Source organism: Xyrauchen texanus, chromosome 27 (assembly GCF_025860055.1).
Source record: "Xyrauchen texanus isolate HMW12.3.18 chromosome 27, RBS_HiC_50CHRs, whole genome shotgun sequence".
NCBI lineage: Eukaryota > Metazoa > Chordata > Actinopteri > Cypriniformes > Catostomidae > Xyrauchen > Xyrauchen texanus.
The window spans coordinates 31,073,434-31,095,892 of NC_068302.1; the positions used below are offsets into that span (position 1 = coordinate 31,073,434).

At 36.3% G+C, this 22,459-nt stretch overlaps 1 pseudogene; it reads right to left on the reverse strand.

The window, feature by feature from the left end:
- LOC127620954 (cAMP-specific 3',5'-cyclic phosphodiesterase 4D-like) overlaps positions 1-22,459 on the reverse strand; it is a 202,297-nt pseudogene that overhangs the window by 176,007 nt on the left and 3,831 nt on the right.

Consider the following 22,459-nt stretch of genomic DNA (forward strand, 5'->3'; position numbering starts at 1 on the left):
ATTATTCCAAACTTTTGGCTGCCAGTGTATATGTTTGTAATTATTTAAATACAACTATTTATAATTATTTCATAATTATATATTAAATAATTTTAATTTGCGGGTCAAATTTTTATATGCGATTAATTGTGATTATTTACATTAATTAATCGGCATACCATGTAATAAATTTGTTTAAAAATTGTAAATGATTGACAGCCCTAATTTTAATGCAATGTATTTTGTATTTTATTCATGTGTTTCATGATAGAACATGCCGCCAATGTTTAATGCTTATCTGTATCCAATGTGAACGAGTTCATGCCTTGCACATAAATCAAATCACTTATCAAAGACTCTCAATCAATGTGTTTAAAGATAGAATGAGAGCTCTGACAGTGATGGCACTCTCCATCATGGGTGAAAGCCTCTGCTATCAGTTATCACTGCAATCTAATTCTATATGTATCACAAGGCCAGAGCATATGATCGTAACTATATTGATCCATATTGATGACAGCTCACATGAGGCTTTACGATTTTTTTTTATTTGTTCAGTATCGGTCACACTACTGCAATAGGAGTGATCTGAACTTAAAACGATCATGTGCTGGGACATGATCGGTTCTGCACCACAGAGCATATCAGGTCTATGAGGGATTTGGCTGTCAGCGTGTGAATGTGTGTCTGTTTGTGTACAAAATGGTAGAACGACTAATACTTTGGAAACCAAATCCATGCTGCCTGACAGAGAGAGTATCTGCAGTATAAAGATGTCACTAAGTGACAAAAGCTTTAAAGTTGAAGTGTGTAACTTTTCTGATGTCAAAATACATTCTAATATCTCAGTTTAAAGTTCATTGACAGCTATAAGTAAGCCATTCGTGTGTTTACCTCCCCCAAAAGTATAAACACTGAGCCTCCCAAGCACTATATAGCCTTATTCGAACGGGACTAGTTTTCCTTGAGGAGGTTAGGGAAATTTGTGTTTCACAGAAGAACTTTGTGATTTGAATCCCATCCTAATCTGACAAGTCTGTGTTGTTCCAGAGCAAATTGCTGTTTTTCGGTGAACTACAGGATCCTCAGAAAAATCTTATCCCGTCCGAATGCGAATGTCTGTGATAGCTCATACTGAATTTCACAAAACTTCTCCTCATGCATTTTGACCTACATGAACTACCTTTATGATTGCACTATAGCATAATTTTTATATCACCAGAATCTGAATTTGAAAAAGCCTCCAAATTTGATCTTGAAAAAAGAATGGCTGTAATTTTATGTTATCAAACGTTTTTGCTGTTCATTTTAAATATTTGGAAATATTCACCAACAACAACAACAAAAATTCAGGTTGTGAAATTCAAGATTTTATTATTCAAGTGTTGGATTTCAGATCGTGAAATTCAGGTCTCAATATTCAGGTTGTTAAATACGGATTGAGAAATTCAGGTGGCAAAATTCGAGGATTACATCTGGAAATGCAAGGAAAAGCAAATGAGTGTTGATGTAATCCATCTCTCTCTTGGACAAAGTGATGGAAACAGCTCAAAAAAGTAATTTTAAACAAATGAATGAATATATACAGTATATTATGCATATATAGCAGTAAATATATATAGCCTACATTTTTATTAATGAGCAAAACTTATTTTCTTTGCCGAGAGTTCTTGTACCCTGAAATTCTGCCGAATTACTGCCATCCCCAAATGTGTTCACATTTCCTCTAGCGCAATTTATAGCATAATGCATGAACAGTCTCATGAACACAGGTTCTGCTGGTCCTGTGGAAACGAATCACACTGATATAAACAAATTGGTCAGGGTGACTCGGAGGTTGCATTTAGGCTCTAAAATGTCATTGGGTTGGATAAAATACACACGGTCTCTTGTTGTTTATTGCTTTAGTAAAGCAGGCTCTGATCTCATCACCTAAATGTTTCCCATGCCAACTTGCCCATGCAGCAAAAACAGGGAAAATATATTTCCTAAAATTAAAACAAAATGTAAAGGAATGTGGTGGCCCTGGATATTATAATTGTGATATATTTCAAAGTGAGTCAAACAGTTAGGTCGTGGTCTAAATTTGTCTAAAAGGGAGGGTTGAATTTCATCCTTTCCAAGAGACTCCCATCTCCATTCATTAGAAAATTGATTTAAATGGACTTATGAGGCAATTATTGGCATAATGATGGAAAGTAGATCCGCAGGGCTTGTTTTCATCCCATTCTTGTTAATACTGAACACTGACGTCATGAATGAAGGACACTTATGTTTGTAGACCCACAAAAATGCCTTTGTTTTTCATTATCTTATCAAATATGCAATTGATTTGAGGGAGGGAGGCAAAAAAAAATAAAGACAGGGATTTAGAGAGAGAGAGACAGGTTTTTGAGGGGTTTACCGAAGTCTTTGAGATCAAAGTCAAAAGAAGGGAAAAGACAGAGAGATACAAAATCTACAACAACTCTCAAAGTGATTGATTTGACATTTACTTGTACAACTCCCATGATCATCTAAGCAGCAATGTGAGATTCCATGACTAATGTTCAATCGATGACCTTTCAGGACAAAACGAAACACAATTAAACATTACTCTTACCGTAAGGTACAAAATCTGTGAATATAATTAGCTTGATTCAAGGGTATCTGCAAAGAGCTGCCTGTAACTAACGCTCTCTGATAAATGACCTTGTTCCTTCAGGAACATTTGAACTGGCTGTGTCCTTTTGCCAAGTACGACACCAACAGGGACCGGATGGGAATGTGTGGTATTCAGCCTGCAATTAATTAGTCTGTGATGGGTTTGAACACTCATATTTCTCATTCAGTAAATGAAGGGAGAGCTGTGAAGTACAGCTGTTCTCTGGAGGGTTCTTCTGAGAGCAATAGACATGAAATACTTATGCACATACCCATCAGGAGAAGCCATGCATCATGCTCTGGGTTAATTAGAAATACTGATTTTTGCTTTTTGCTTGCCTACTTGCTTGTATGTTTGTACTAGTAATAGATATTTATACTTAAAACTATTTATATATCACATCTAAATCTGAAAAGCCACCATGTTGTTATTTTGAAATCGGCCACTTCTAGGTCTGTCCGTACATTAGTGAAATCCTTTTGTATATGCACACCAGGTTAACCTTAAAACACCTGCCCGTCATGTTTATTTACATATTCATTCCACTGCCAGGAAAGGTGTCTGCGCTGCTTGGAGTGCTGCTTTAACGTCACTGGTTAAAACCACCAACTTCACTATAATGCTTAAAGGAACAGTTTATCCAAAAATGAAAATTCTATGCTATTATTATTTATCTGTTGAAAACTAAAGGAGAACTTTTGAAGAATCTCCTTGCAGCTCTTTTGACAGTTCAATGACCACATCTGACCACATCAAGCTTGATGTGGTCAGATGTGGTCATTGAACTGAATATATATATATATATATATATATATATATATATATATATATATATATATATATATATATATATATATTCTGTGTTCAATTCCAAGTCCTCTGAAGCCTTACAGCTTTTGTGTAAGGGGGAGATTATCAGTGAATAACAACTTAAATTTGGTCTGTATGGCTTCATAAGACTTGGAAAATAGTCGTACGAACAACTTTCATGGTGGTTTTTGTCTTTTTTGGACCTTGACAGACGTGGTCACTACTTAACTGTTTTGTGGAAAAGAGCTGTGTGTAGATTCTTAAAAATTCTAAATTTGTGTTCAACAGAAAAATAACATGCAGGTTTGGAAGGACATGAGGGTGAGTAAAATAAGATACGATTTTGATATTTACATTTTCGGGTGAACTATCTCTTTAAGGAATATTTACCTTTTTTTGAAGTGGTTACTGAGGTAAAGACAGGGCAGGTCTTGTTGCTAAATCAGCGCCCAATATTATCATATAATGTGATGTATAAACTGTCATGTCGCCTATCAATGTGGATTTACAAATCTAAAACAACAGAGGGGTGGCCAATTACTCCACATTTATCAGACTGTGTACACTGAGTTTATGTTACTGTAAACGCTTAAAAAGCAGCATATTATACTGCGTATGCCTTTTCATCTAACCAGCATCAAACCTCCTTGTTTACTTGGACATCACGTCTAAAAACATTTTCTCACCGTTGAAGTCCTTGAAAGGATGATGGCCATGACATTCTGGATTTTTTCAAACCGGGACGTTTACCAGTGTCCACAGCATACGTCCGGTCCAAGGTTCTGGGATTGAGGTACTTCTCGGTGTCGGAAAAGCCCCTCTGTCTAACGCGATGGTTCTTGCGCGCTCCGAAAGTGTGCTGGAGCTGAAGAGAACCCGGGTTCTGTTGCCTCCACAGATGTTTGGGGACATTTCCATCGGTACCGGGAGAAACAAGCGTTGACAAATCGCCACCGTCGTCCATTCTTGCATACAGTTGTATCGACTCGCAAAAAATATATATACTTTTGTGAGATGATAGTTATTGCAACTAGGGTTCCTTTTAATTGTTCGAAACTTGGATGACATCAATAAACCATGATACAAATTGCCTTTTGAGTGTTATTTCCAGGAAAACACTAATATTCTACATAAAACATACAACAAATGCATATGTACAGAAAAGTCAGTGACTTTGAAATATAGCATGTAAAGAATTGTTTTTATTTTCAGCATAATGCATTGTCCCATCCTGTCATGTTAGAAAATCCATCGTCTGAAGGCATAACTGCTTCCGCGCTCTTCTTTGATCGTGTCCATAACAACACAAAACTCATGAGGTGTAAGTGTTTGTCCTGTGAATTGCTTAAGCGGATCTTCTCAGTCCATACACAGATAAGCATCCCAGTCTCTCGATTCGTTAGGACGGAAAATGCAAGTAAGTGCTCTCACTCTCAACTCCACTTCACAGAAGTGACGACGGGAAAGGAAAAATCAATATTTATTCGCCTAAGGTTGACTGACAGCCCAGGGGGAGGAGCCTAATGTCCGTAGAGCTGTTTGCAAAATGCAAAAAAATAAAAGGGCTTTGAAAAACAAAAGCCTCACTTCACAAAGTGCTAACCTGCTATTGTAACCTTTCTACCTGATCTAACCCTTGAATTTCGTTGTGTTAGTTTAACCTAATGTAGCAAGGTTGATTCAGTCAGATTAAACAATATTTTTGACGAATGAATTTAGACGTTACCACACAAGTACATCTTTTAGGTTATCAAATATATATATATATTTTTTACAACGTATCCTACTAACCAGTGAAATGATAAAGAGAAAAAAATAGACAAATAAAACAATGCTTTACTTCACACCCATATCATACTGATGTACAAACATTCTATTCTATTCTATTCTATTCTAGGATATTCTATTCTAGGATATTCTATTCCAAACTGGCCAAACCAATGTATTCAGGTTGATTTTTTACTTGAATCAAACAAGTTAATTTAGATGTTACCACATAAAGCACTTTTTTAAGTTTATTCCATTCTATTTGATTTTATTCTATTCTATTCAATTCTACACTGGTTTAACCAAATGTATTCAGGTTGATTCAGTAAAGTTGTTAAATCATAATCATAAATCATAGATTTGAATCTAGATGCTACTACATAAAAGCACTTTTTGTTGTTGTTGTTGTTGGTTAATATTTTTCAGTTTATTCTATTCTATTCTACACTGGTTTAACCAAATGTTTTTAGGCTGATTCAGTGAGGTTAAATGATATTTTTGAATTGAATCTAACTATTTAATTTAGAAATCACCACATGAAGCACATTTTTAGATGTATATTTGTTTCAGTATATTCTATTCTATTCTATTCTATTCTGGTGTTGATTTAGTTATGTTAAATCATATTTTTGACTTGAATCAAACCATTTAATTTAGATGTTACCACATCAAGCACATTTTTAGATTAATCGTTTTTCATTTTTGTCTATTCTATTCTATTATATTCTACTCTGGTGTTGATATAGTAATGTTAAATGTTGTTTTAGACTTGAGTCGAACCATTTATTTTAGATTTGACCACATAAAGCACATTTTTAGGTTAATTTTTTTTCTTCAGTTTATTCTGTTCTATTCTATTCTATTCTATTCTACACTGTTGGATCCAAATGTATTCAGGTTGATTCATTTATGTTAAATTATATTACTGAATCAAATCAAACAAGTTAATTTAGACGTTACCACATGAGGTACATTTTCAGGTTAAGTTTGTTGGTATTCTTTTCTTTTTATGCTAATTTTTAATATTTTATTTGTCTTTTTATTGCAATGTAACCTAAGCCCAAACCCTCTGAACATCCAGCCGTAACATCATACACTGTCTGAGGTTTCCTCGCATGAGCTGAGTAGTGCTGACAGGAAGCATCCTTTAGGTGTCGGTTCAACTTGTGCGAATGATAATCACTAAACAACCAGACAGTTTTCTAAAGTTTTCTAAAGCATGAAATTGGTTTTGACAGAGAATCTGTCTTTGGCCCTTCTCGCTTTAATCTACAATAGATTTTCAATCAAAGATGGTGTGAATCAACCCTCAGTTCAGGCACTGAAACCAAAGTGTTGTTAGAATAACTGTCCTGCATCTGACACAAGGCTGACAGGACGGCAATTCAAAGATAAGTGTGTAATAAAGAGGTGTTGCAATAAAGAGCGCTCCTTCCATTAGAAACAACAGGGGGAAGAAAAATTGAGACAATTTAAACACTGAAGTCTGCATAATAGAATATTCACTGAATTGTAAAGAGGGATGCATGACCTTATGAATTTACAGCCTCTCATCTGGCATAAAATAGGGAAATAATGCATACACATGATCAAGTCTCAGCCCTATTCAGAGCAGAAGATGCATTTGAACATTCAGCAGTGTAACAGAGTTAAAGACCCTGTGAAATTGGAATTGGAATTTAGTGGCTTTTAGTCCATGTTTATTAGCTTTGAGATCACCTATATGATAGTGTACTAATAAACTTTTTAGCAAGGAAAACTAACCAAAAATATTAATGACTCATCTTGCACTTACTCGTTTTGTCCAATTCAATGCTTTCTAGAATGAGAACGTCTCTCCCCCAATACAACATATGTCTGACCAACAATAGCAAGTAGAAAAATCATGTTCAAGGCTTAGATGTAAACGAAAGCATGTTAAAAGTTATTCAGTATATCCTACCCCAATGGCCTGTTTCAACAGAAAATACCTCAGCGCAGAAAAGAAAGTGGTGCTCGTCAAGGCACAAATATTTAAAGTGATATATATAGGATGTTTTCAGAATAATGATAACCTGATATCAGATACACTGTCCTGATTTGGACCATCTGAAAAAGTGATAAGAACCTCCTTACCAAAACTGATTATATGAATTACTTTCAAATTGTACTTGTTAGCAATAGTAATACAAAAACAAGAATAAAGTGCAAGTCAATGTCATGTCTCTTTTTACAATTTACATGTGGAGAACAATTCTTTTGTTTATGCATTGTTACAATATTTTTTGATGTTTAATGCAGTGGTCTGAATTTGAGAAATGTTGAGTCCACACAGTTGGAAGCCAAGGCCTCCTGGTGTTGAAAATGTTTTACCATAATCAGATGGGAAAAGCAAGCCTCTTGTGTATTAACTCCACGAGCAGTAGATGGGAGCTGATGGTACGATTCACTGAGTATTTGACTGACAGATTCTCAGTCTCTAATCGGCATTACTGTCAATCATCTTTTGTTTGAGACGAATATAAAGAGAAAGTTGCTGTACATGACTGAGTGGTCTTTATTAGGTGTGCTTCGGTTGGACTGGATTTATTCTTTGGACCATTGAACTGGTCCACTGTGCATCAAACTTCACAAGGCTACAATGCTGAGAAAACTTGCAATAAAGCTTTTGTTTTCTCAAGGTTTGATTTGTAAAAAAAATTGCAGTCATTTAAAGCAGAAGTGTAAATTTATCGGAATCCAAGTTTAATATGCAGAGCCATTTGACTGTTAATTTTCTCAAAAACGGTGCTTTAAACATAAACGTCCCATTCAGCCCGACACAACAACATTGACTCAACCAATGGCGTGAGTTTAGGGTAGAACTATCTGTTTGTTTGATCAACGGAGGAAAGGAGGGGTATTTGAAATGCTGTTTAAAAACAATTTTATTCTGCAAATTTATCCACAGAGTGGTGTCAAAAGTGAGTTGTAAAGTGAGTTGTTTTTAGTTGTAAATTATGTAATACAACAGGAATGCATAATTATATTACAGTAACCATACACTTAACCATCAGTGGAGTAAAACTGTATTCTTAGAGGGAAAATGCAACCTTCGAATCACACTCATCATTAATTATGTGAACGCAATTACGTCTTGTTTTTACATGGGACCAGAACCCGTGTCTCTTACTCAACTACTGGGCTGTGACCCAATAATGAGTCACAGGTCTGTTCTGATCGTGGACAGAAAAGAAGCAAAAACAATGCTAATTGCAAATACTAATTTTTTTGTAATTTTCTTTTTTATAAACGGAACATGCATAGTTTAAATAGCTAAATAAATAGGCTCATCAGATCATTTTTTTATTTTGAGGAAAAAACACTTCCCATATTATATGTTGTTGATTAAGTCTGTGTCAAGTTAGATTGTTTTTTGGTGCAAATGCAAATGCAAAACAAAAAGCAAAAATAACTCTTATTGTAAAATTATGATATACAACCCGCTCATATAGTGTTTATCTTAGTAATAACAATCATGAAAATGTATCACTGACTCTGACTAAAGCTGACTCTCTTCAAAGCAATAGGCAATAAACATCAAAATGCAATTACTTTGGGACAAAGTCTAGGTCTGGCAAATGCTGATTTGAATTTTCTGTAAGAAGCCCCATGTTAATTACAGCCCTTAAACTAAAAAGGTTCCATTTTAAGTCTGAGTGATTTAAAAATAAGAGTTAATTCACTGAAAAAGTACAAAACGTCCCTTAATTAGCTTCAATATTAAGAAGGACTGTGCAATCTCTCTAACAGATCCAGCTGATTACCTGCTTGTGTCTGCAGAGGTGATGGCTATGAGGGGAGGTGCTCTCAGTGGGAGGCTGGTTGGTCGTGGTTGGGTTGTCTCAGTCTCTGGTTTCCTCTCACAGTAGTACTGCACAGCCTGCCTGAACGCTAGAGGTGGCAGCTGGAGGGTCCGGCAAGAAAGCCTGCGGACCGTAAAGGGTTCAATGCAGGACACTGGACATGAGTCTGGGGACTCTGGTGAACAATCCGAGACCTAAGAAGGCGCAAGAGAGCTTGAATAAGAGACATTACATAAAAATGTGTTACATTTTTAGAGAATGTATTATTTATGACACTTTTTTAAGATACCAAAAATAGAACCCATTGTTTAAGTAGATCATAATCATATATATGTATGTTATATTGTGGCAAATAATCAGTTCTGAATCGTATGTGACTAAGGCATGGATGCTAGCTAGCTAGCTAACTAACTAACTACCTAAATAATTAACTAACTAACTAACTAAATGACTGACTGACTGACTGACTGACTGACTAATATATATATATATACACTCACCTAAAGGATTATTAGGAACACCTGTTCAATTTCTCATTAATGCAATTATCTAATCAACCAATCACATGGCAGTTGCTTCAATGCATTTAGGGGTGTGGTCCTGGTCAAGACAATCTCCTGAACTCCAAACTGAATGTCAGAATGGGAAAGAAAGGTGATTTAAGCAATTTTGAGCGTGGCATGGTTGTTGGTGCCAGACGGGCCGGTCTGAGTATTTCACAATCTGCTCAATTACTGGGATTTTCATGCACAACCATTTCTAGGGTTTACAAAGAATGGTGTGAAAAGGGAAAAACATCCAGTATGTGGCAGTCCTGTGGACAAAAATGCCTTGTTGATGCTAGAGGTCAGAGGAGAATGGGCTGACTGATTCAAGCTGATAGAAGAGCAACTTTGCCTGAAATAACCACTCGTTACAACCGAGGTATGCAGCAAAGCATTTGTGAAGCCACAACACGCACAACCTTGAGGCGGATGGGCTACAACAGCAGAAGACCCCCACGGGTACCACTCATCTCTACTACAAATAGGAAAAAGAGGCTACAATTTGCAAGAGCTCACCAAAATTGGACAGTTGAAGACTGGAAAAATGTTGCCTGGTCTGATGAGTCTCGATTTCTGTTGAGACATTCAGATGGTAGAGTCAGAATTTGGCATAAACAGAATGAGAACATGGATCCATCATGCCTTGTTACCACTGTGCAGGCTGGTGGTGGTGGTGTAATGGTGTGGGGGATGTTTTCTTGGCACACTTTAGGCCCCTTAGTGCCAATTGGGCATCGTTTAAATGCCACGGCCTACCTGAGCATTGTTTCTGACCATGTCCATCCCTTTATGGCCACCATGTACTCAATCCTCTGATGGCTACTTCCAGCAGGATAATGCACCATGTCACAAAGCTCGAATCATTTCAAATTGGTTTCTTGAACATGACAATGAGTTCACTGTACTAAAATGGCCCCCACAGTCACCAGATCTCAACCCAATAGAGCATCTTTGGGATGTGGTGGAACGGGAGCTTCGTGCCCTGGATGTGCATCCCACAAATCTCCATCAACTGCAAGATGCTATCCTATCAATCAGTTGAATCAATGCCACGTAGAATTAAGGCAGTTCTGAAGGCGAAAGGGGATCAAACACAGTATTAGTATGGTGTTCCTAATAATCCTTCAGGTGAGTGTATATATATATATATATATATATATATATATATATATATATATATATATATATATATATATATATATATATATATATATTTGTCTGTCTATCTATTTAGATATACATTCATCATTCATGTTTGTTATGATCATCAGTTCTCTCTTCTTTTGACAATATGCTCTGAAGACATAAGAGGAGCATCATTCCCTCTAGATACACAAGGCACAATCGATCTGACGCAGAGACACCAGCTCTCTCCAAACAGCCTCAGGACTAACTGGGGAACACAAATCACCATTGATTCACCCACTCATTTTCCTGAAGGCACTGACTTTGTGCTTCCCAAAACTCAATGACAAACAGTTCAATTATCCCAACAGCTTATAAATTATTCCTTCATTTTTGGTCAAAATCTAATTTAGATCGCTGACTGAAGGATAAATGAATTAGTACTGCTCTGTTAAAAGACATGTCTACGGGGTATTTGCTTTTTTTTTTTTTTTTTGCAGAAACAATTCTTCTGAGTTTCCCATTCACAGCACATGTTTAATCATCTCATACATTATTAATCACTTAATTGTATTTAATTTGATAATGCTGCAAGCCAAACAGGATGTCTCTTGCAAACATGAGAATAAACTTGTTCTGTTTATGACCTTGCTTTCAGAAACAATCCATTTATCTCTTCAAAGCAAAAGAGTTTGACAGTGTTCCTTGTGGCATTGCCATTTCTTAAATGGGTGGCTATAGGGGACAGAAATCTGCATGCATAGAGATATTTACATTGGAAATTCTAAAGTATTGTGCTTGAAATATTTGGACCAATTACTGTTTTCAAATTATGTGAAGAGCATTTAAAATTGTAACTTTCAAAAAGCAACGTTTTTAAATAATACATTCATGTTCATGCAAAATGAGATGGTACTCAATGTATTCTGTCTAAAACACATTCTATTCAGAGAGAATCTTTTATTTGTTTTATTAGGTTTTTGCTAATGTTTACCTAAAGCTTTGGAATTTTACCTCAAGCATCTTTGACATGTCAGAAGTCATTAACTGAGTCCATTCATAACATAATCAAGTCAGATACAATTAAACTATACATTCGCAAAAGCTGTTTCATTCATGAACACTAGGCTGTATTATTCTTACCGAGGTATGTGATTCTTGAAACAGTAAATGAAAAGGTAATGCTATAACATATACATATATATATATATATATATATATATATATATATATATATATATATATGGATGGATGTTGTTATACTGTATATACAACTACATATACATATTAGATATATAAACTAAGCAAAAAATAAATGTTCTCTCACTTTCAACTGCTTTTATTTTCAGCAAACTTAACATGTGTAAATATTTGTATGAAAATTAAAAGATTCAACAACTAGGACATAAACTGAACAAGTTTCTAACATAAATTGAATAATGTGTCCCTGAAAAAAGGGGTGTAACAGTCAGTATCTGGTGTGGCCACCAGCTGCATTAAGTACTGCCGTGCATCTCCTCCTCATGGACTGCACCAGATTTGCCAGTTCTTGCTGGGAGATGTTACCCCACTCTTCCACCAAGCCAGTTCCTGGACATTTCTGGGGGGAATGGCCCTAGCCCTCACCCTCCATTCCAACAGGTCCCAGACGTGCTCAATGGGACTGAGATCTCGGCTCTTTGCTGGCCATAGCAGAACACTGACATTCCTGTCTTGCAGGAAATCATGCACAGAACGAGCAGTTTGGCTGGAGGCATTGTCATGCTTGAGGGTCATATCAGGATGAGCCTGCAGGAAGGGTACCACATGAGGGAGGAGGATCTCTTTCCTGTAACACACAGCATTGAGATTGCCTTCAATGACAACAAGCTCAGTCCAATGATGCTGTGACACACCATCCGACACCATGACGGACCCTCCAAATCGATCCCGCTCCAGAGTACAGGCCTCGGTGTAACGCTCATTCTTCGATGAAAAATGCAAGTCCAACACTGCATCACCGCTGGTGAGCAAAACTGTCACTCCTCAGTGAAGAGCACTTTTTGCCGGTCCTGTCTGGTCCAGAGAAAGTTGGGCTGTGCCCATAGGCGACATTGTTGCCGGTGATGTCTGGTAAGGACCTGCCTTACAACAGGCCTGCAAGCCCTCAGTCCAGCCTCTCTCAGGCTTTTGTGGACAGTCTGAACACTGATGGAGGAATTGTGCGTTCCTGGTGTAACTCGGGCAGTTGTTGTTGCCATCCTGTACCTGTCCCGCAGGTGTGATATTCGGATGTACCGATCCTATGCAGGTGTTGTTACACGTGTTCTGCCACTGCGAGGATGATCAGCTGTCCTTCCTTCCGCTGTCTTAGGCGTCTCACAGTACGGACATTGCAATTTATTGCCCTGGCCACATCTGCAGTCCTCATGCCTCCATGCCCCAAATCAGGCTAATCAAGCCAACAAGAGGGATAAAGACCACCAGAGGTGGCAGTTTAGAAGAGAGAGAGCTACAGACATCTGCCCTGTATGTGTTTATGTTTATATGTTTTTGTTTAATTAAATATTACTTTGATGCTTCGTCCAGTTCTCGCCTCCATTGAACTGTTAGTATATTGCTAATATACAACAGTTCAATGAACAAGTAAATAAAAAGGGAAAAAAGGAAAAACTAAGTACGGTAATAAAAAAAGGCATTTGTAGATGGAACTGCTTTCTTATGCGATGGATCAGAATCTGCAGTTGCTAGTTCAAACCAAATGATGCATCCAAGCCTCTCATAACGTCACTTCAGAGCTAGTATCATGGCTTGGGCTGTTTCTAACAAGTTATTGGAGAAGGAAATGTGTGCGTCATGCCATGGTCCAAATCACTGAGATCACATTTTCCCCAAATTCTGATGGTTGATGTGAACATTAACTGAAGTTCCTGACCCATGTATGATTTTATGCACTGCACTGCTGTCACATGATTGGCTGGTTAGATAATCGCATGGATGATTGTTGGTGCCAGATGGGCTGGTTTGAGTATTTCTGTAACTGCTGATCTACTGTGCCAAAAACAAAAAACATCCAGTGAGGGGCAGTTCTGCTGATGGAAACACCTTGTTGATGAGAGAGGTCAACGGAGAATGGCCAGACTGGTTCGAAGTCTCAGATAACTGTTTTGTAAAATTTTGGTGAGAACAATAGGGTTGGCTGGCATTTAACACAAGGACAGTCACATAGTAAAACAGCCACAACAATATAAAACAGTATCTTTTGATTCCCATTAAGGTAGAAGTGATAAACAATGTGTAGGTCTATGTTACCCAGGTTGATGGGTCAACTCAGATAGCAGAGCCATGCGACTGTATGAAGCAGCGAATCCCATGAAAACCACATTAACACAACAGAGACAGGCTCCCTTTCGCAGGAACGCCCTAATTATACTGCCCAAATGAAAAATGCAAACCATCAGTTGACTCATAAATAAATAAGCGAGTTAATAAGCAGATCTTTGATCCAATTACCAGTGTTTTCGCAGAGGTGTTGAATATGTAAACATTTTAATTATTGTCATTGATGCTTTGCAGTGCTCCACTGAGTTTGGAAGATTGGTAAATTTGATTTCAGAGGGGACTGGTTGAAGTGTCACATGGGTAAAAGCTGGCACCCAAACAGGGTACTTTATCTGATGATATTTATCAAACAGGCTTCAAAAGCTCTTTGCTTTCTTCTTTTCTTTTGACTGGAGATTGAATTCCGAATATTCTTAGAACTACTCAAAGCAGCCTATTCCTGGGGCCTGGGTAGTGTTGTAACAAGTAGAATTAGGTACTGCTACAAATTGAAAGTATCTGCACTAAAGGCCAGCAACTTGACACTTATTTATACTCTGCATCTGTCAAAAAACTGAGGCGGCTCACTGATAACCCCTTTGTGAGAAACACAATTAATGTCTGGCATAATGTACAGTCAATTCTTGGTGAATCTACTTTTTTCTCAGGCTTTTCACCAATATGGGGGAATGATCACTTCTCTCCTGGAAAAAAAGACCAAGGTTTTAAAATGTGGGCAACAAAGGGCATCTGTAAAGTTATGGATCTATATAAAGAAAGTAAACTAGCTTCTTTTGAAGAACTTAGTAATGAATATGATATACCTCGGACACATTTATTTAAATATTTACAGTTAAGGAGTTTTGTTTATGCACAGACACATTCCTATACACAACCTCACTTGTCCATGTTAGAAAACCTAGCAGTGAATATTGTACTGGCAAAGGTCAGATATCTTTACTCTATAACATTCTGGTTAAAAACCATAAAGACTCTACTGAGCATAAGAAAACCCAATGGATAAATGACTTACAAACAGATATCTCAGAGGAGGACTGGAGAGAGATATGCTCTAGAGCACAACTCCTAACAATAAATTCCCATCTCAAACTGATTCAGTATAATTGGATTATGAGGACTTATGTTACTCCGGAAAGACTGAATAAGATGAATCAAAATATTCCTGATATCTGTGTTAAATTTAATGTCGAAAAGGGCACCTTATTTCATTGTCTGTGGAACTGCCCTGAGATACGAAAGTTCTGGAATGAAGTTATAAAATGTATTTCTAAGATGACCTTAAATTTAGTGCCTGACAATCCTGCACTTTGCATTCTTGATTTGTATCCAAAGGACTGTATGTTAAACCGCAAAGAGAGGAAAATTACAGACTTATGTTTAATACAAGCTAGACGCTTGATCTCTCTCTGTTGGAAAGATGTCAAGAGCCCTTCTATTGGTCGCTGGCTGAAAGAATTATCAGCATGCCTTATCCTTGAAAAGTTAACATACACAATGAAAAAGAAATCAGCCGAATTTAAAGAGATCTGGAATCCCTTTCTTGCATTTTTGAAGAACTGTGAAGCTGAGGAAACTGAAAATTGAAGGCGATATGTACCTAACTGTCTGTATTTCCTGAGCTATGTATGATTATATAATGTCGTTACCCAGTGTGTGTGTTGTTTTTTTTTTGTTTTGTTTTTTGGGGTGGGGGGAGTGGATTATTTTATAGTTTGACTGCTATACGCTTTGTTAAATGTATCAACAAGTATCCTTGTTAACTGTTAAAATTCAATAAATACATGTTTATAAAAAAAAAGAATTAGGTACTGCGCCTTTAAGATGGAACGTACTCTGTTACTCCCTCACTCAGAGTGGGCAGTCGATATGAGAAGCGCGAGCTGTGAACATCGCATGTATGCGTGCAAGCCCGTTTTATATTTCTGTTGTTCTTATTCTGCTTTTATTTCTATTCAGTAATGCAGTTGTTGTTAGCTGTGTGTTTTGCAAACTGCCCATGTGTGCGTGGGACCAACGACGACGCTGATAATAAATCACCACAGTGGAATATCAGTTATGTCTTGTGAGTTTTTGCTTACACCTGACTACAACCATTTAGGCAAGCTATCCGGCCCCTTTTGATTAAGAGCGTTACAGTGTATTGAGTATTGACGCTGACTACAACCCCTGGAGTCGCGAGTTTGAATCCAGTGTGTGCTGAGTGACTCTAGCCAGGTCTCCTAAGCAACCAAATTGGCCTGGTTGCTAGGGAGGGTAGAGTGAAATGAGGTAACCTCCTTGTGGTCATGATTAAGTGGTTCTTGCTCTCAATGGGGTGCATGGTAAGTTGTGCGTGGATCGCAGAGAGTAGCATGAGCCTCGACATGCTGTGAGACTCTGCGATGTCATGCACAGTAAGCCCGTGATAAGATGCGCGGATTGACATCTCAGAATTGGAGGCAACTGAGACTTGTCCTCCACTACCCGGATTGAGGTGAGTAACCGTGCCACCACGAGGACCTAGAAAGCAGTTGGAAATGGGCATTCCAAAATTGGAGAGAAAAGGGGATAAAATTTAAAATAAATAAAAAGAAGCTAAATTCCTCACTCAGCAGGTAGCTGAAAATATTGATATGACTATCAGGAAAGGTAAATGACCTGGAATGACACTTTTTAACTTTTTGTCATTTAAATTCTAAAGAATACGAATCTTTACACGTTTAGTGAATAACAAAAATAAAAGGGACAGAAAGAAGATTTTAAACTACATTTGAAATTATAACAGAATGAATGAGCTGTGACTCACACAGACGTTTTAATGACAATAAGCAGTTTTAATGACTTTTCAAATGCAGAGCTTTATTATAAAGCACCAAAAATAAATTACAGACATATAAATGATTTTTGGCATATCAATGGAGCTTCAGCATTGTCCTGGGATTTTGTGATGCAAGCATTATGGGGGGTCTCTTATCATGTAATCAACAGGTCAATCATGAATCTCAATTCATAAATTTTTCCTATGCAAGACTACACTTCATGCCTCCTTGAGACTGATTTTATTGACATATAAAGTAGTGACATCATAATACAGCTAAAAGCAGCAGTAAATAAAGTCATTATTTTGTTGTACAGAAAATAGTCATCTTGCTAACTTCCGCTAGACTTTGTGATGGGGTCCCCTCAAGCGTTTCACCAATTAAATACAGGATAATAGGCGTCCCTAAGGGAACGTCTTAATTTCAGCCAAAATACAGGATGTCCGGGATATAAGAGGGGTCTTGTATCAGCCTGAAGGGGTTTATTTTGCAATTATGACTAGCTGACTCTACACTATCCTGCTTATTACATGGCTACCTACCAAATAAATAATTGAATGGCCATGTAATATTGATTTGAGTTTAAATTATGTTATTCTGCGAGAAGAATGAGACCATGGAGTCTCCAGAAACAGCTTAATTCCACCTTTGGTTTGCATCAGAGTTCTCTTTCTTTTTACATTGTGAAAATGCCTGTTGATTGCTCATTATCACGCTCATAACAAGACTGCTTGAACACATAAATAAAAACTAAATACTGATTTGAGCTTAAAGTATTTTATTCGCTTACTTGAAGTAATTAGGGAAGTAGGACAGATGACTCGCAATACATGGATGACTTGTGAATTATCCCCTAATGTACAGTCATTATACAGAATAATCAGACCGCTGGATGACCAACTGACCAATCAGAAACAAGTATTCTAAAGAGCTGTGTAGCATTATACAGCCCAGGTCGATGATTGGCCACAATTATCTTTGGAGTATTGACATACTAATCATAGTATGTGAAATTTACACAGAAGTACCTGCAATTCATCTTTAAGAAGATGCTCTTCCAGTCTCCAAAGTGACTTAATAGGTGAAGTGTTCATTTTTTTGTGCCACTATAGCATCACCAAACTGAACTGTAAAAATAATCCATGTTTTCAAACCGATTCCAGGAAACTCCGTCTATCTTCCATTGGTTGACCAAAAAGACAAGGGAGTATTCAACTTTGGACCATCCCTAGTCCATTAACCACTATGTTACCACCAACCCTTCTTTATAAGCAAACCACGCCATAACAAACTGGCGGTGACTGATTTCTGAGGTAATGCTTTTTTAAACAACAGTCACTCTCCCTTTCGTAGGCAAGGTCTCAAGTGACTTTGGACACTTGATCTCAGGTGACAGCAGCAACCTCTGCTTTTGAATATGTTTGCTTCATTTGCATCATCCTCTTTAAACCTGTGCCATCTGTTCAGAGTTATAAAGCTAGCTGCTCTGTTTGTAGTGAAACTGTTTAAACATATCTGTCTTAGGGGTTTAAATATACAGCCTTTCAAACTTTCAAACCTTTTCAACCTGGAGTCCATTTTAGTTATTTGTTGTACCCCAGTATTGATTAATAATACAATTAATTGGCTCCAATAATTACTTGATTAATCAGTTAGATAGTTATTTCACAAATACTTAATTTCATGCTTGTATATAATGTAAAAATGACCCATCCAGTCATTACAAAAGCCACATATATTGAAATTAATTGACTGTGCATTTGTATAAAAAACATTTTTAGTGCACTCACATTTCCCAAATGGATTTCTCCGCTGCAGGCATTGTCTTGCATTGTTTGTCCCCCAAATAAAAGTTCTCAGTAAGCAGAGAGTCCTAGAATAAAGCAAAGTAAAGGAGGTGAGATCATTTTATTTATTTATTTGCTGTTCTTTATTTGCAAAAATGTTGAAGAATCTTCACACATCTCTATTTCACACAAGATTTTTTCACACTTATGACACGTCAAGCTTTAAAAAAGACAAAAACATCATTCAAATATTTTAAATACTTATTAAAGGTGCACTGAATGAAAGTGTCCAGTAAAAAGCAGTTATTGAGGTTAAGCTAATAGTATTTAGCTGGTCATGAGATATCAACATGGATGCCCCCATGAGGCACCCCTGCCCCATGTAGAATAAAAGAGCTTTTATAAGGTTACAGATATTTCAAATGAGGAAATAAAATTACTTTTAAATTTGGATACAAATTAAGATCTGTTCCTCACACAAAGCTATTGTATGGCTTCAGAAAAATTTGAATATATGCTGTAGCACAATAGAAGTATTTTTTGACAAACATGTTTCTCTATGAACTGTAATAAAATGGAAAAGAGCTACCTTAAGATTCTTAAAAAACTTCTCCTTTTGTTCGCCACAGAAAATTAGCAGCATTCCGGATTGAACAACATGGGTGTGAGAATATATATATTATTATTATTATTATTATTATTATTGGTTAAACTGTTCCTTTAAGGCTCACAATCCCAGACAGAATTCTACCAGCATACTAAAACATCTTGTGTGGCTATGGCATCGTAAATTGCATTTGAATAAATGCACTATTCTTTTCATCAGTGAGCTTGTGGTCCATGGGGACAAGCTGATAATCTAGGAATCAACTGTTCAAGAGCCAGTTTTGCATGAAAAAAGCATTTGCACTACATGCAAAAGCACTGACTACAATATGCCAGTTGTACGCCAAAACATTAAGCGGTGTTACATATCTCATTATGATTGTCATATTCATTGTAAGTAGTTGGTCCAACCTTGAAATTGCTGTGTGCATTTTCAAAAATGAGTGCATAATGCTTTATACATGAGGCAGAACAAACTCTGTCCTCTTTGAAGTTGTGTTAAGTTCTAGGCACTTTCAATTGAGTTTTTTATTAAGGCACGAATATTATTTATTATTTATTTTTTCACGAAAAACTTTTTTTCAAGCATGTCCTTTAGCAGATGTGAGTTACTTTCAATTAAAAAAAATGTATATCTGTTAGGCTTATTTTAATATAAGAATATTTTAATTTGTGATATTCCTAACCGTGAGGCATTAAAGATGTAGAATTATGTTTCCATTATAGGGATGGTGTGGGGGATTATTAATGCTAGAAGGTAATGCACATATTGATTATTTGTGACAAGTATTTTGTTTACATTGTAAAAATGATCAGTTCCATTTATTTAAAGAAACTCACAGGGCAAATCTTCTTTTTTTCATGCGATTATCTTTTTCCTCATTATGTAATTAATCAGAAATGCACAACTGTGAAGGGAGAATGTGGCATAGAGCTGCAGATATAACCTGCACAAATCACATCCTCAGAACTACGTCGAGAGAAAAAAAAATAACATGTTTGCAATAATTTATCTAAAAATGTTTGCTTTTATTTCAAGTTGTGTACACTCAAGAGATCTAGTCCCATAAATATTTAGTAAACTGGGATTGAAGCTGAAATTAGTAAACTTTACAAATCCACAGAATGCAGTGACATCAACATGACACAGAAGACAAATACAAATAATAATATAAATTATTAAAGAATACAAAGAAATGCTATACATAATCATATATTTAGTATTTTTCAAAGCTGTATAATAAGCAGCATTACAATATCAAATGTCTCGGGTAACCCTATTAAGAAGGGTCCTGATGTCTATTAAATTATTATTTTACCAATGTGTCTCAATCTGAAGTCTCTATCCCCACCTTGTGGCTGTAATATGAAAATGTTATCAGGTCTGACAGGGTTACTCTATTCATTCCTGTAAATTGTTAAAATCATAACTGCAGTCCCACAAGAAGATGGATTTTCTTTGTTATGTTTAATGGTATATGCCCAAAAGAAGAGGTCAAATTTAAATAATGAAACCTATTTGTATTTGCAAAGTTGTTTTGTATATTTAATTCCAGATATCCTTTTCATGCAGAAATTCACTCTGTAAGAATCCTAAGCACCCTAGAGCAGTTTAAAGAAGAAAAAGTTATAGGATAAACATCATGGTAAAACCCCTTTAGACATTATTTTAGACTGGTTTACTCCCAATGCGATTCAACATAAGAATCATTTAAAAATATACTATTTCTACTACTGCTGCTGCTGCTGTTAATAACAATAATTATAATAACCTTATTTCATTATCATTATCATCATCATCATTGGTCAATATAAGGTTAAAATAGTTCTCTGATCACTTTTAGATTATCTATCTAAACACTGTAAAGTTACTTAACAGTTCAACAGTTCTATTTACATTACACATTGCACTATTTACACTGAGGAAAATGGAGTGTTTTTAAAAGGAGGACACATGCCTCAATAACTGCTGAAAATATAAACTGTTCCAGATCATTATTTCCCTAGGCATTTTTTTTTTTTTTTTTTTAGTCACAGACTAAACTTGGCATTCGTCAATTAGTTTATGGAATATTTTCCATGGGAAACATAACATAATCTTTTCAAAACAAATTCCTTATTAGACCAAAGTAATTAGAAATGCATCAAGCCCTGGTAGTTGACATTACTACTCAACCCAGAGTATCTACTATAAAATAAATCATCATTAATTAATGAGTACCCAATGGCATGTTGATATTTTTAATAGTCCTTTGAGTAAATACTTTGTGTGATCTAGGCATTAATAACCACTATTCAAAAGTACTTTTTGTTTGCTTAAGTTCACATTGCAAAGGCAAAAGCCAAGTCATTTAATTAGCAATCTAATGGACACAAAGATAACTGTAGACAACAGGAAACCTGTCGGTTACATACTTTATAACCATTAACCATGTGTTCTTTCATATCTGTGGCTCACTTGAACCAACATTATGGTCATACAGTATATAAAAACGAAAACATCATTATCACCATTAGTGCACTGTTAATGTCAGTTATTTCCATTCTGCCATGTCATCTGTGTTTCTTCGGCTATTAAGCTTTTTGTGTCATGAGAGAGTTAGGAAAAATGGCTGTACTGTTTCCTTTAGAAGTTCTTCCAGGAATGGCTCTTCGATCTTTGCGCATAGGATGTTAGAAGCAGGATTATCCTTAAACAAAATCTTAAAGTGGAAATTTAGGCCATTTCCATTCCATATATAGTGAGTTTTGTATAGAGGTTTGGAGTCAGAGGAATATAAAATGTATTTTAAGATTTCGGATCAAGATGTTGTCATGTGAAGGTGCCCTCAGCAAAACAAGATGGCCTTTAGATTGCTTTTGCCATTTTGTTTGTTTCCTTTTTTTCATACAATGTGGGCTGCTGTCAAAGCAATACAGACAAACTTTTGCATTACCAGTGTGCACAAAACTGTTGGTCATTGATCCATCAAGACAAGACACATACCGTAGACCTTAAAAGTATTTGGAGAATTAAGCCACTCATAAAAATGTATGATTGTCATATATAGCATAAGCACACTTTGCATGGAAACATTTAACAACATTTTTTTGTTATGTTTCAAATGAAACAACAAAAATGAATAAACAATAGGTATACTGTTCAAAAAAATGAAGAATACAATTATTTAGACTCTTTCTGGCATAGTTGATGTGATGAATTACACGCTAAGATACCTGTATGAACTTCCATTAAACATTGCATTGACACCAG